We start from the raw sequence: 11,410 nt of genomic DNA, 5'->3' as shown, positions 1-11,410 counted from the left end.
TGAAATACAGCGACAGTTCTTTTTCAAATGTTGTGCATGTGTGACACCACCTTCCTCCTCCACAGCCTCAGTAGAAACACCTCCTCCTCCCGCCTCTTTACTCTACAAATCACATTTGTTTACATCCAGTGCGCGTTCAGAATTACAGTTGAAGTGACCTGCCTAGAAATATTTCAGCGACCGACGTGTCAGTTTTTAGACCCTTCGGACGTTCTTTTGCGGCGAACTTGTCGTGGATTCTCGTCCGCCATCGCAACAAACTTTGTGCGAATTGCAAGGAAGCTACAGCTTGAAAAAGCCTCTAAGAACCGCTGCATAAACCACATAATCCCCGAGCGCACAAAAAAGCGTTACACAAAAAATGTAGGGAGTTTTATTGACAACCTAACAGCCAATAGATAAAGAGAGAGCCTCGTTTTCTATTGGCTGATGTTTATCTGGCCTCACTACGTCCACAGTTGATAGATTTTCATTCTTTTTTTTTTTTCGGTTATCATAACTACAAGGCTGCTGCGTCTCTGTAATGGTATTTTAAACTTTCAATGACAATTTGAAACAAAAAAAAAAATCCTCCATACAACCTTTAAGGTGAACTTTTTACTCATCTGCAAGCATTTTGGAAATTTTGATTCTAACAATTGCTATACACACATATATATATATAACACAGAGTTACATATTGCAAAAGGTTACAAAAGGGTTAGTCCTTTTGTAACCGTAAGAAATCAGCCGCCCTCCCCTATGAGACATCTCAGAGTTACCAAATGAAAGAATCTCAAATTTTAGCTCCATCCCTTGAGTCGTTCCTGAGTTATGGCCCGTTGAAATTTTGGGCCCATGCTCACTTTTTCTGAAGCCTTAATTTATAAGCATGTTTGAGAGACCATAACTTCATTAAAAAAATAAATAAAATAGAGTTAGGAAGCTGAAAATTTGTATTATTGTAGATTATTTTTCATCGATTCTGAATCGGTTGTCAAGCATCTTTATTAAGGGGCAAAAAATCTCACCCAAAACCTCACATTTGGTTGCCGCTCAATTTTTATTTTTATTTTTGAGGTCCAAGATCTATTTACTCCAAGCAGATATTTACAAACTAACTGCTGAACCTGAATATTTGAGAGAATGACCATTTCTAACGACAATCTCACACTTTTCTGGGCTTTCGTGTGGATGGTGTAGAGTCCCAAATATGGTCACAAACCAAATATGATCTTTTTGGCCTCTGCTTTGGACCCTCGATGGGCACAGTTAGATGTTGATAAAATTTTTACCAGAGAAACTTTGGCATATTCTGATTAGTTTAAAGTAATAAAAACATCTGCGATTATCTTCCTTCATTTCAAACGGAACTTTTGAAAATGAGCTCTCGCGGGTCATTTTTGGTGGAGACAACAGATTCAGAATCTATGACCAAGAATCTACAATTTACACACATTTTTCAGCGTCCTAGCACTATTTTTTATGAAGTTATGGTCTCTCAAACATGCTTATAACTTAAGGATTCCGAAAAAACTGAGCATGGCCCCAAAATTTCAACGAGCCATAACTCAGGAACGACTGAAGGGATTGAGCTAAAATTTGAGATTCTTTCATTTGGTGATTTTAGAAATTTTTAGAATTTTTTTCAGCCAAATTTGAGATAGCTCATAGGGGAGATTCCTTAAAAATGGCTGATTTCATATGGACTGACCCAAAACTTGACCTTTACCTTTTTTAAATTTATTTATTTATTTATTTTGGTCACAGGTATATTTTGACATTAATTCATAAACAGTCATATTTAACATATACAGACCGAAAAGGTGCAGGCTGAAGCTTAAGTTTATTCTGCCTTTACCCTTTATTCCTTTGTCAGAGCTTCATCTTGACATCAGTTCATCTTCATAAATACAGCAGGAGGAAACAAACTAATCAGTAACAGAACAACAAAGTTCTACAGCACAAACTAAGTCTCATATTTCATGTATCTGTCCAGAGTTAAACATTTAAACTTCTCTATGAAGTGAAAGAAAGTGGTGCACAATTTTAGGTTTTCTGTACAGTTGTTCCAGAGCTAGAGATACCTTTAGAGATCAATAAAGTATTTCTGTCTGTCTCTTGGCCTGCCACAACTTTCTGTAGTTTGGCAATATGTGTATTAATTTGAGTTTTCCACATTTGGCGTTGATAACAGGACGGACACTTTTGCCTGGATCCAGAAAACACACATCTTAAATATAATCCAGTACTAAATATGATGAGTCTGATCACCGATGACTCTGCCTGAGTTCAAATGGGTGTGATTGACAGGTGGATTAGCCAATCAGAGACACCCACGGTCCAATTGTGTATAAAAAATATCACAGAGGATTGAAAAATGATTGCAGAATCATTGAGCCAAATCACCAGATGCTGTTAATTTGAGGTGAGGGGAGGCTGAGTTTGTTCTAAATGTGTGACTAAAACATTACACGTGCGTCACTGGAAGAACCAAACCTGAACTGAACCCGTGTTTGACCCTGGCTCAAGGGTCGAAAAAAGGAGTGGTGACCAGACTGATATCCTCATGTCCTCTCAACTGAATGATAAAGCATGTTTTTGAAGGTGTTACTTGAGGTTTAAGACAAACGTTGACTGACAATAAACTGAGCCACAAAAGTGCAGAATTATCACTTTTTTTTTGTTTAGTTTGGTTTACGCCACATTAACAAACTGAGTCAAAAAACAAAAAAACTGATTTAAACAGCATATTTTCAAGAGTCTGTGATCTGTACGAGCATCCATGGGACTAGGGGTGGAGGCGATATCTTGATATTTAAAATACATCGAGATATTTTTAAAACTAGATATTTTTTGCTCCATATTGTCCAGCCCTACATGGAGCTTTAACACGTGGAATTTGGTTGTACTCGAGTCCGACTGTAAGTATTTCGCCAATGAAGATCTATTTCATTATGAAGTCACTGAATTATCTCGCTGGCTGGTTCTGCATGCCTGTCTATGGCTGAATGTGAAGCAGTTACCGTGGGTGATACAACAACACACAAAGGAGTGGGGACCAGACTGATGTCCTCATGTCGTCTCCACCGAATAATACAACATGTTTTTGAAGGTGTTACAAGCAAACGTTGGCTGACAGGTAAAATGAGCCACAAAAGTGCAGAATCGTCACTTTATTTGTTCAGTTTGGTTTACACCACAAGTCACAAACCTTAATCAGCTCTTTCTGCAGCTTTTATTCTAAACAATAAAGTCATTACAACACTTTATAATGCAAATCAGTAAATGTTTATTAACCAGTAACTAGTCATTTACAAAAATTTAATAATTAGTACAAGTAGTTAAAAATAAACTGTAAAATTTTTAATTGTTTGTAGATGATTCATCGATTTACATCACATTTCACATTAATCATTTATAAAACTTAGTTCGTTTTTACCTCTGTCGACTTTTAAAAACTCCATCCAGAGTATTTTAAGGACAATTGCACATTTTATATCTTTAATCTGCAAATGTTTCTCTGTCTTATGTCTCTATTAATTTATTTATACCGTTTCATGTTATAGTTGATGTTTTCTGTTTGTGCTTTTGTTTTATTCTGCCTCTTGGCTTCAGGTCGTCATTGTAAATCAGAAGGTGTTCTCGACTTGACTTACCTGCTAAACGTTTGTAAATGATTATTTAACACTTGCAGAGTTCAATTACAAAAACAGATTTATATGTTTGGAAAAATTGACAATAAGTATTTCTCTTTTTGTTACCATGTTTTACAGATATTCTCAATGAAAATAAAGTACAGTGGATTTTATCAAGAAGAGATGGAATATTATTTAAATTGCAGTAAACTACATTTAGTTTTTTAAAGCATTTCTATACAAAGAGTTAACTATAAGCCTAAGATTATTTCTTATCTGTTTGTGAAAATGAACTCTTCACTTGGTAATGTGTAAGTCATTTTTAGCAAATGATTCGTTAATGGTTAATAAACATTTAGAAATGATCCGTGGGTATGTCGCATTATAAAGTGTAACAAAGAAAACAAGAACAAAACAACAAAAAAACACTAAAATCTATAACTTTTTTTGCCCACTTTTTTCTATTACTTGTTATGATATACAACTACTACTTTGTGAATACACTGTTTGATACTGTTACTACTACTATATTACAAATACTATTGCAAGAAACACTATTGCTGCTTATTTACTTTCTAAGTTTTACAAGAGTTGGACAAAAAAACCTGCGCGCTCTTATGAAATCCAGCCTTCCTCCCTTTGTGCCTGGAGGCTGAGCAGTGTGACTTTACGAGCCCGGGTGCAAACGAGTCCACGGGGGGAGGGGTCTGTGTGACAATCTGCTGTATCACCATGCATCTGCTTTCTCTGCAACTTCCTCAAGCTATAAAACCAAACCGCAAGACTGAAATCTCTGAAAGCGTGATCACAAAACACAAGCTCAAATATGAAAATACGTGTCATGATATGGGTGTTGTAGAAGCTGTTGTCAAAAGAATTGTCAAAAGCGTGAATTACAAAATGCAAAACAGGTTACCTTAGATGACCCGGGCGTACAATTCTGCAGAACAGACCACACCCATGGGTAATTTGGGTTACCGTGTCCTTGGCGGGTGCCCAAACATGCTTGCAAAACGTGCACAGCCATGAGACTTCTCCGGAGAGATGATAATGACGGTATTTTTATCTGCAATGGACTTTAATACGTGGAATTTAGTTGTATGCAAGTCTGACTGGAAGTATTCTGTCTATTTCGTTCCAGAATCAATGAACTTTCTCGCTGGGGGGGTTTTGCATGTCTGTTTATGTGAGGTATTGATTCAGTGCACACATCAGCAAACAGAGTCAAGAAACAAAAACAAAAACAAAATGGATTTTAGCAGCACATTTTCAAGAGCCTGTGATCTAAACGAGCGTTCATGGGACTTTAACACGTGGAATTTGGCTCTACGTGAGTCCGACTGAAAGTATTCCATCAATGAAGTTTTATTTTGTTTCAAAGTCACTTGATTATCTCGCTGGGGGACTCTGTGTGTCTGTCTATGGCTGAATGTTAAGCAGTTACGGTGGTGAAACAATGCAACTCAAAAAAAACCCCACATATTTTCAAGAGACTGAGATGGAAAACATGGAATTTTGTTGTCAGCGATTCCAACTCGAAGTATTCCACCAATGAAGGTCTATTTTGACAGCAAGTCTGGCGCCACCTAATGCCTTCGCTAAATTTCATTTCTCTCCAGAGACTAGATCAGGAATCAGAATACACTGGACGGTTTGCAAGAACCCTGAAGTTGTAGACCACATACTGGCCAATCAGTGAAGAGCTGTGAAGCCATGACGTCAAACTCAAGCGCCGGTCTGGGTTCCTTTTGTGGTGCAGCACAACAGTAAACAAAGTGGTCGAGATGGATGTAAATGAAGACGTACATTCTGTGTTGGCAACGAATTCCCGAGATCGAGGATTTAAAGCCGGAACAAAGAGCATGTTTGATGAATTTCATGAAAGGGGAAACACGTTATTGCCCTTCTTCCTACGGGATTTGGGAAAAGCTTAATATACCAATTAGCCACATTAACGGAGCATTACATACGTCACGACCAAATAGCAGTGACTGGTTAAATAAAGAAATACTGCATAGCATCGAACAAACGAATCCTAATGCTGCAAGGTCAGATGGTTTCCATGAAGTGAAACCAGCTGATGAATCAGGCTAGTATTTTGTTCCATAGTCACTGAATTAACTTGCTGGGGGGGTTCTGCGTGTATGTGTATGGCTGAATTTTAAGCAGTTACTGTGGTGATACAATGCACACATTAGCAAACAACACAGAATGTATGGCTCTTCGCTGATTGGCTGGTGTCCAGACTCGCACTTCAGTGGTTCTTGCAGACCGTCTAGTGTATTTTGATTCCTGACCTAGTTGCTGGAGAGAAATTAAATTGAACGGATTGCACTAGGTGGCACCAGCCTGACTCTAGGCGGGAGCGGAACTGCACAATGCGGGCGGGAGCGGGAGCAAGACTGAAAATTCTGTCCCGCAAAGACCAAAGCATAATAGGCTATCACGTTAATATTATTAGTCGGACAAGTGGAATGTTTGAAAAATAGAAAAGTCCCCCTACTCCAACAGTGAAAAAAATGTCGAAGTAATGGGACGCTTGAAAAATAATGTTTACATCGCTACTTTGTTGTGTTGTTTAACGGCACAAGTCAGATCACTCATTTTAGTTTCAGCCAAATCAGTTCTTTATGCTCAGATCGTGACATTAAAATAAGTCAAACTCGAGTAACAGAGCTTCAGACAGAGCAGTGCCTCCAGTTAGCGTCACACCAGCAGGCAATATTGACGACATCAGCGGCGGTAATGTATCTGTAGAGTGTAGGGATTTGATCTTGAAACTGTCTTCTGGATTATGTCGGTAAATTTAAAACCACCAAGTATGTGAATGTAGTGAATAAATCGTGCTCTGTAAAGAGTCTTTGAGTGTCCATTAAAGCACTGTTATATAAATCCAGTTATTATCATTATTATTATTAGCTCAAGAACACGCCTTCATGTTCATGGGCCCAGATTATGACAACAATAATACAGTAATCCAGGCTTCTTGTCTTTGTCACAATAACATCCAACCTCAGCGCTTCACTTATGCAACTGTGCGTGCGCTTTTAGTTCGGTCTGGGGTTTTTTTTTAAATGTCATGAGGGGTCCTGAAAACACAACTGCAAAAAAGTCAAAGTCAAAAGTTGGAGTACGGTTTTAACTTTTCTCCTATAGTCTTCCTGGAGATTTAAAGGCTTTGCTCCGGAGCTGGAATGTTTCAAAGTATGGCACTGAACTTCCTTAAAGGTCCTGTAAGCTGCACTACCAGTCAAAAGATTTAGAACATCCTCATTTTTCCAGTTATTTATTGCAAGTCATGCGAGTACAAAGGTAAGTGCTGAACAGCCAGAGGTTAAAAAGATAAAAGATGAAAGATGAAAGATATAAAAACACAAATCCAATCTCTGCCAAAACTACCTCAGGAAAAAAGAGCACGATGGCAAGGCGAGACAAGTTTATTTGTACAGCACAATTCGTACACAAAGTAATTCAAAGTGCTTTTCAGAATAAGAAAAACATTAAAATCACAATAAAAACAAATCAAAACATAATCATCATAAAATTAAAGATTAAAGAGAGAAAGAGAGAATTTAAAAAGAGAGAGAATTTAAAAAAAGCTTGAAAACATGGACAGTCTCCAGACTTAAACCCCATCGAGCTGGTTTGGGATGAACTGGACAGAAGAGTGAAATTCAAGAAAACCTACAAGTGCCACACATTTATGGGAACTTCTGCAACAGACTTGGGAAGAACTTTCTGAAGAATATTTGATTTCTATTTTAAAAAGAACGAGCCACGAGTGTGTGCAGCTGTTATATCTGCCAAAGGTGGACACTTTCATCAATCAAAAGTTTAGAATACGTTTTGGTCAACAGGAAACAGTAAAAAACTTAAAAAGTGTGGTGTTCTAAAAGCTTTAAATTGTGTTATAATGCTTCAACTCAACAAAAATATAGGCTACCTGGAGTTGTGTTTTGTTTTATTGTTTGAGTAATCCTTTATTATTAATCTGCCTATAATAGGGGTGTAACGATATAATGATATAAGTCTCACGATACGATATCTTCACGGTATGAACCTCACGGTACGATATTTATTGTGATATTTTGTGTTTTCCTCTTAAAATGCCTTCTCAAGACTTAATCCAAAGAACTAAGACTTAAAAGTGCTTACAACTGTTATTTCTTCTTGTAGTCTGCACTGAAATGGAGCAAAGGATCATGGTCTATGTAGTTCCCTCTTTCCCTCTGTCTTTTTTTTAGCACCATAACTCTTAATTTAAGCAAAGAGACTTGTAATTTGATATATTGTGGTGGTTATTGTGAGAATTTATGATATGACGATATGATATCACGATATTCTGGTTATTGTTACATCCCTGGTCTGCGAACCTCATAATGTTCTGTTCCACTCTGTGATGTCATGAGCCTGTAGTTTTGAAGTTACAGCTACCTCGTGAAGGCGTATGGAGTTTAAAAACAGAGCTTCATGTAAGGTGGGAAAAAAAAAAAGTGTTTTCTGTTTGAGAGAAGAAATCAACCAAAATAAGCAGGGTTTGTGTGAATAAAACAAAACACAACACCCGGTGTTTGCAATGAGGAAACAACATTACGACACAGATGAGAAAATTGCATAACATGGCTCCTTAACTTGCATTTATTCAGCAGTGCATGTTTTACCTTGCAAAACAACAGCCTTCATTTCTTTATTGCAAGCTGGTTAGCCTCGCCACAGTCCTGAGGTTTTTATGTTTTTATATGTGTATATGTATGATGATGTTTTTTCCTCATACTGATTTATTTTTTTTACTTCCCTCTGTTCCCTATAGACTTATTTACTTACTTTATTATTATATCTATTATTATTATAGACAGTGGGTTAGGGGAATAGTCACATTACATTACTGCTAATTATTTTCTTTCTGTGACATCTGCTTTATGTGCACAAAAAAGTAAAAAAAAGAAAGAAAAAAAAAGTAAAAAGTAAAAGGACTGGAGGGACTATGTCTGTGGGCTGGCCTGGAAACGCCATGGGGTCCCACCGAAGGAGTTGGAGGAAGTGTCTGGGGTGAAGGAAGTCTGGGAGTCCCTGCTTAGACTGCTGCCCCTGCAACCCAGCCCTGGATAAGCGGAAGAAAATGTATTATTATTATTATTATTTATTTATTTATTTATTTATTTTTATTGTAATTTATTTATTCATTTATTTTCATTTTCCCATTATTTATCTTTCCTTTTTCTGGTGACAGTGGGGGAGGGGAAAATGGTCACATTTATTTATTTATTACTAATTATTTTCTTCTTTCTGTGACATCTGCTTTATGTGCACAAAAAAGTAAAACGCAAAAAAAAAAAGTTATGTCATGCTTGTTTTCATGCTGCTTGTCTCCATGGCGACCGGATTGCCGTATTCCGATAACACTGCGCGCAATCTCCAGAATTTTCCAGGCTATTCTGGACCAGCGCAGGGGTCAGTGTTGTCAAAAGTCACAAAGCCGCCCTGTGCGAATCTGCCTCGTCATCCCGAATGCAAATCGAACCGTACCACGTGCCTCCTCGAGTCCAATGTGCGCCGCCCGTACGCACGTTATATAACACCACTTTCGGTTTGAGGAATACCCGCGCTTTGATCCGCCCGTGCGCGCGCCTCACTCACTCACGCACACGCTCGCGCACGCACAGTTCGCCCGTGACTCCGCCGCCGCCGCCGCTACCGCTGCTGCTGTGTCATGTTGGACGAGTACAGATTCCTCCCCTCCCTCCCCTCCTTCCTTGTGCTTCTGCTGCCCTCTGCGCCCGCGACGCCACTTCCAACGCCAACCTCGACGCGCCGCTCACGTCCGACTGACAGCGAGGAGGGGGGAACCCGGACCGTCACCCGTTGGCAATCATTACGCGTGGATAGGACGCACGGGGACTCTACGTAGACGCATAACAGCCAGAGGTGAGTCCTTGTAGTCGCAGTCGTAGCCTATTTCACGTTTTGGAACCGCCCCGAGAGCCACATCGTACTACGGCGTGTTAATATCATTTGACAGCGCGTTATCGTACACTATTCAACGCTTGACACTTCGGTTGGTGTTTTGCTCACTCGTGAAAAGTTGTCAGCTTAAACCACACGTAGCGTTTCCTTGATTTGCACAAAAAAAAAAAAAAAAATGTGCATGGGGAATTGAAAGTTTGCCATTGTCCGGCGGTGTGACTCCGGGGCTGGGCGTGCGTTTGTGGCGTGGAGCTGTGATATTGCTCATCGCGTCCAAAAAAAAGTAAGTAGTTTCGTGGAGAGTGTGGAGAGTGGCCGATTTCGGATGCCAGCTCCGTGAATCAGCGCCAGGCAGCTCCCAGTGAGTCAAACCTTCCAGGAATGGTCATAATTTGATGCGTAGCACACGCAAAACCAGGCGCGCTCTTCGTGGGAATTGATAAGAAAATCTGACTATTCTGCACATTCTTTTTGGGGCTGCGTGGTTCATTCTGTTGTCAGATAAATAGCCTGAAGTGGTACGTGGTAATAAAATCGTAAATCAATACAAGTGTCAAAGGAAAAAAGGCCATGTCATCCCTGTTATGATTTAGTTTCGCAGCATTATAAGTTACGAACAAAGCTGGGGATTAAATGAATACATGAATACGTATTGTTATGTTTTCATGGTGGTTTTCAGAGTACGGAGACTTTCTAAAAAAAATAACCTAAACATTATTGAGTTTGATCGTGTAATTCAGGCTTCAAACTGCAAAGAATCAGTGAGAAAAATACACAACAAACTCCGCTTTTGTGGTGAGTGCACGAGGGATTTTCCCATCTTCAGTCAAGGTGCATTGTGTAACTTTTCAGGAGGAGATGTTATTGCTTTGTCTGGAATGTTTCACAGTGTGGTATTAGATTTAGACTTCGACTTCGACAAACTGTATTCATCCACGAGGGACGCTGTAGCTCACGCATCACAAAATATCAAATCAAATCGAATTTATTTGTACTGTATAGCGCATTTAAAACAGCCGGAGGTTATCAAAGTGCTGAACAACATTTACAGTGACATAAAACGTACAATAAAAATCAAGCGGAATAATAATCATAAAAATAATCATAAAAACAGCGAGGTGCCAAGGTGTTTCTTTCTAACTCTGGGAAAATGCCAAGGAGAAAAGGTGCGTATTATAATAACAAAGAATAAAAAAATAAAAAATTAATTCGATCTTCTTGGAGAACAAGCCAAGACCAAGACCAAGTTACGGGCCAAATCTGTGGAGAGGCGACCCCGCTCACAGTCAGAATACTTGTTTTTCTAGGTATTTTTGAGCGGTAATTAGGGATGTAACAATAACATTAAAAAAATATTGTGATATCGTATCGTCAAAGTTTTCACAATAATATCGTGGACTATCACAATATACCGAATTAAAGGCAGAGGGAACTACATAGACCATGATCCTTTGCTCCATTTCAGTGCAGACTACAAGAAAAAATAACAGTTCTAAGCACTTTTAAGTCTTAGTTCTTTGAATTAAGGCATTTTAAGAGGAAAAAGTAACATGTTCACATTTTTGTTTGACTACAACAAATATCGCAATAAATATCGTACCATGAGATGCATATCGTGAAAATATCGTACCAAGACACTTGGATATCGTTATATAACTGTAATGTAATGTAAGTGTAGAGCTGTTTAATGTCCTACTGTGGAACATTCCAGGCAGAGCGATGACATATCCACAGAAAAACGAGCAAGTGACGGACCCTCCACTAGAAAAGTTACACAATACACCTTTAAAAACAGTGAAACAAATATAAAGCTGTTATTAATAATATGC

At 38.7% G+C, this 11,410-nt stretch overlaps 1 protein-coding gene across 2 annotated transcripts in view; it reads left to right on the top strand.

Moving 5' to 3' along the window:
* The first annotated feature begins 9,220 nt into the window (after nucleotides 1-9,220).
* Nucleotides 9,221-11,410, top strand: part of keap1a (kelch-like ECH-associated protein 1a) — a 56,083-nt gene continuing 53,893 nt past the window's right edge. For both annotated transcript variants that reach the window (XM_055161117.1, XM_055161115.1), the window contains exon 1: nucleotides 9,221-9,542. The gene's annotated coding sequence lies outside the window, so the exon portion shown is untranslated. The remainder of the gene's footprint in view (nucleotides 9,543-11,410) is intronic.

The sequence above is a fragment of the Boleophthalmus pectinirostris genome, unplaced genomic scaffold, assembly GCF_026225935.1.
Source record: "Boleophthalmus pectinirostris isolate CB_2022bp ecotype Guang Dong unplaced genomic scaffold, ASM2622593v1 HiC_scaffold_10, whole genome shotgun sequence".
In the NCBI taxonomy this organism is placed as follows: Eukaryota; Metazoa; Chordata; class Actinopteri; order Gobiiformes; family Gobiidae; genus Boleophthalmus; species Boleophthalmus pectinirostris.
Note: the sequence above shows the minus strand (reverse complement) of the source record. Positions and strands in the feature narration are given on the sequence as shown.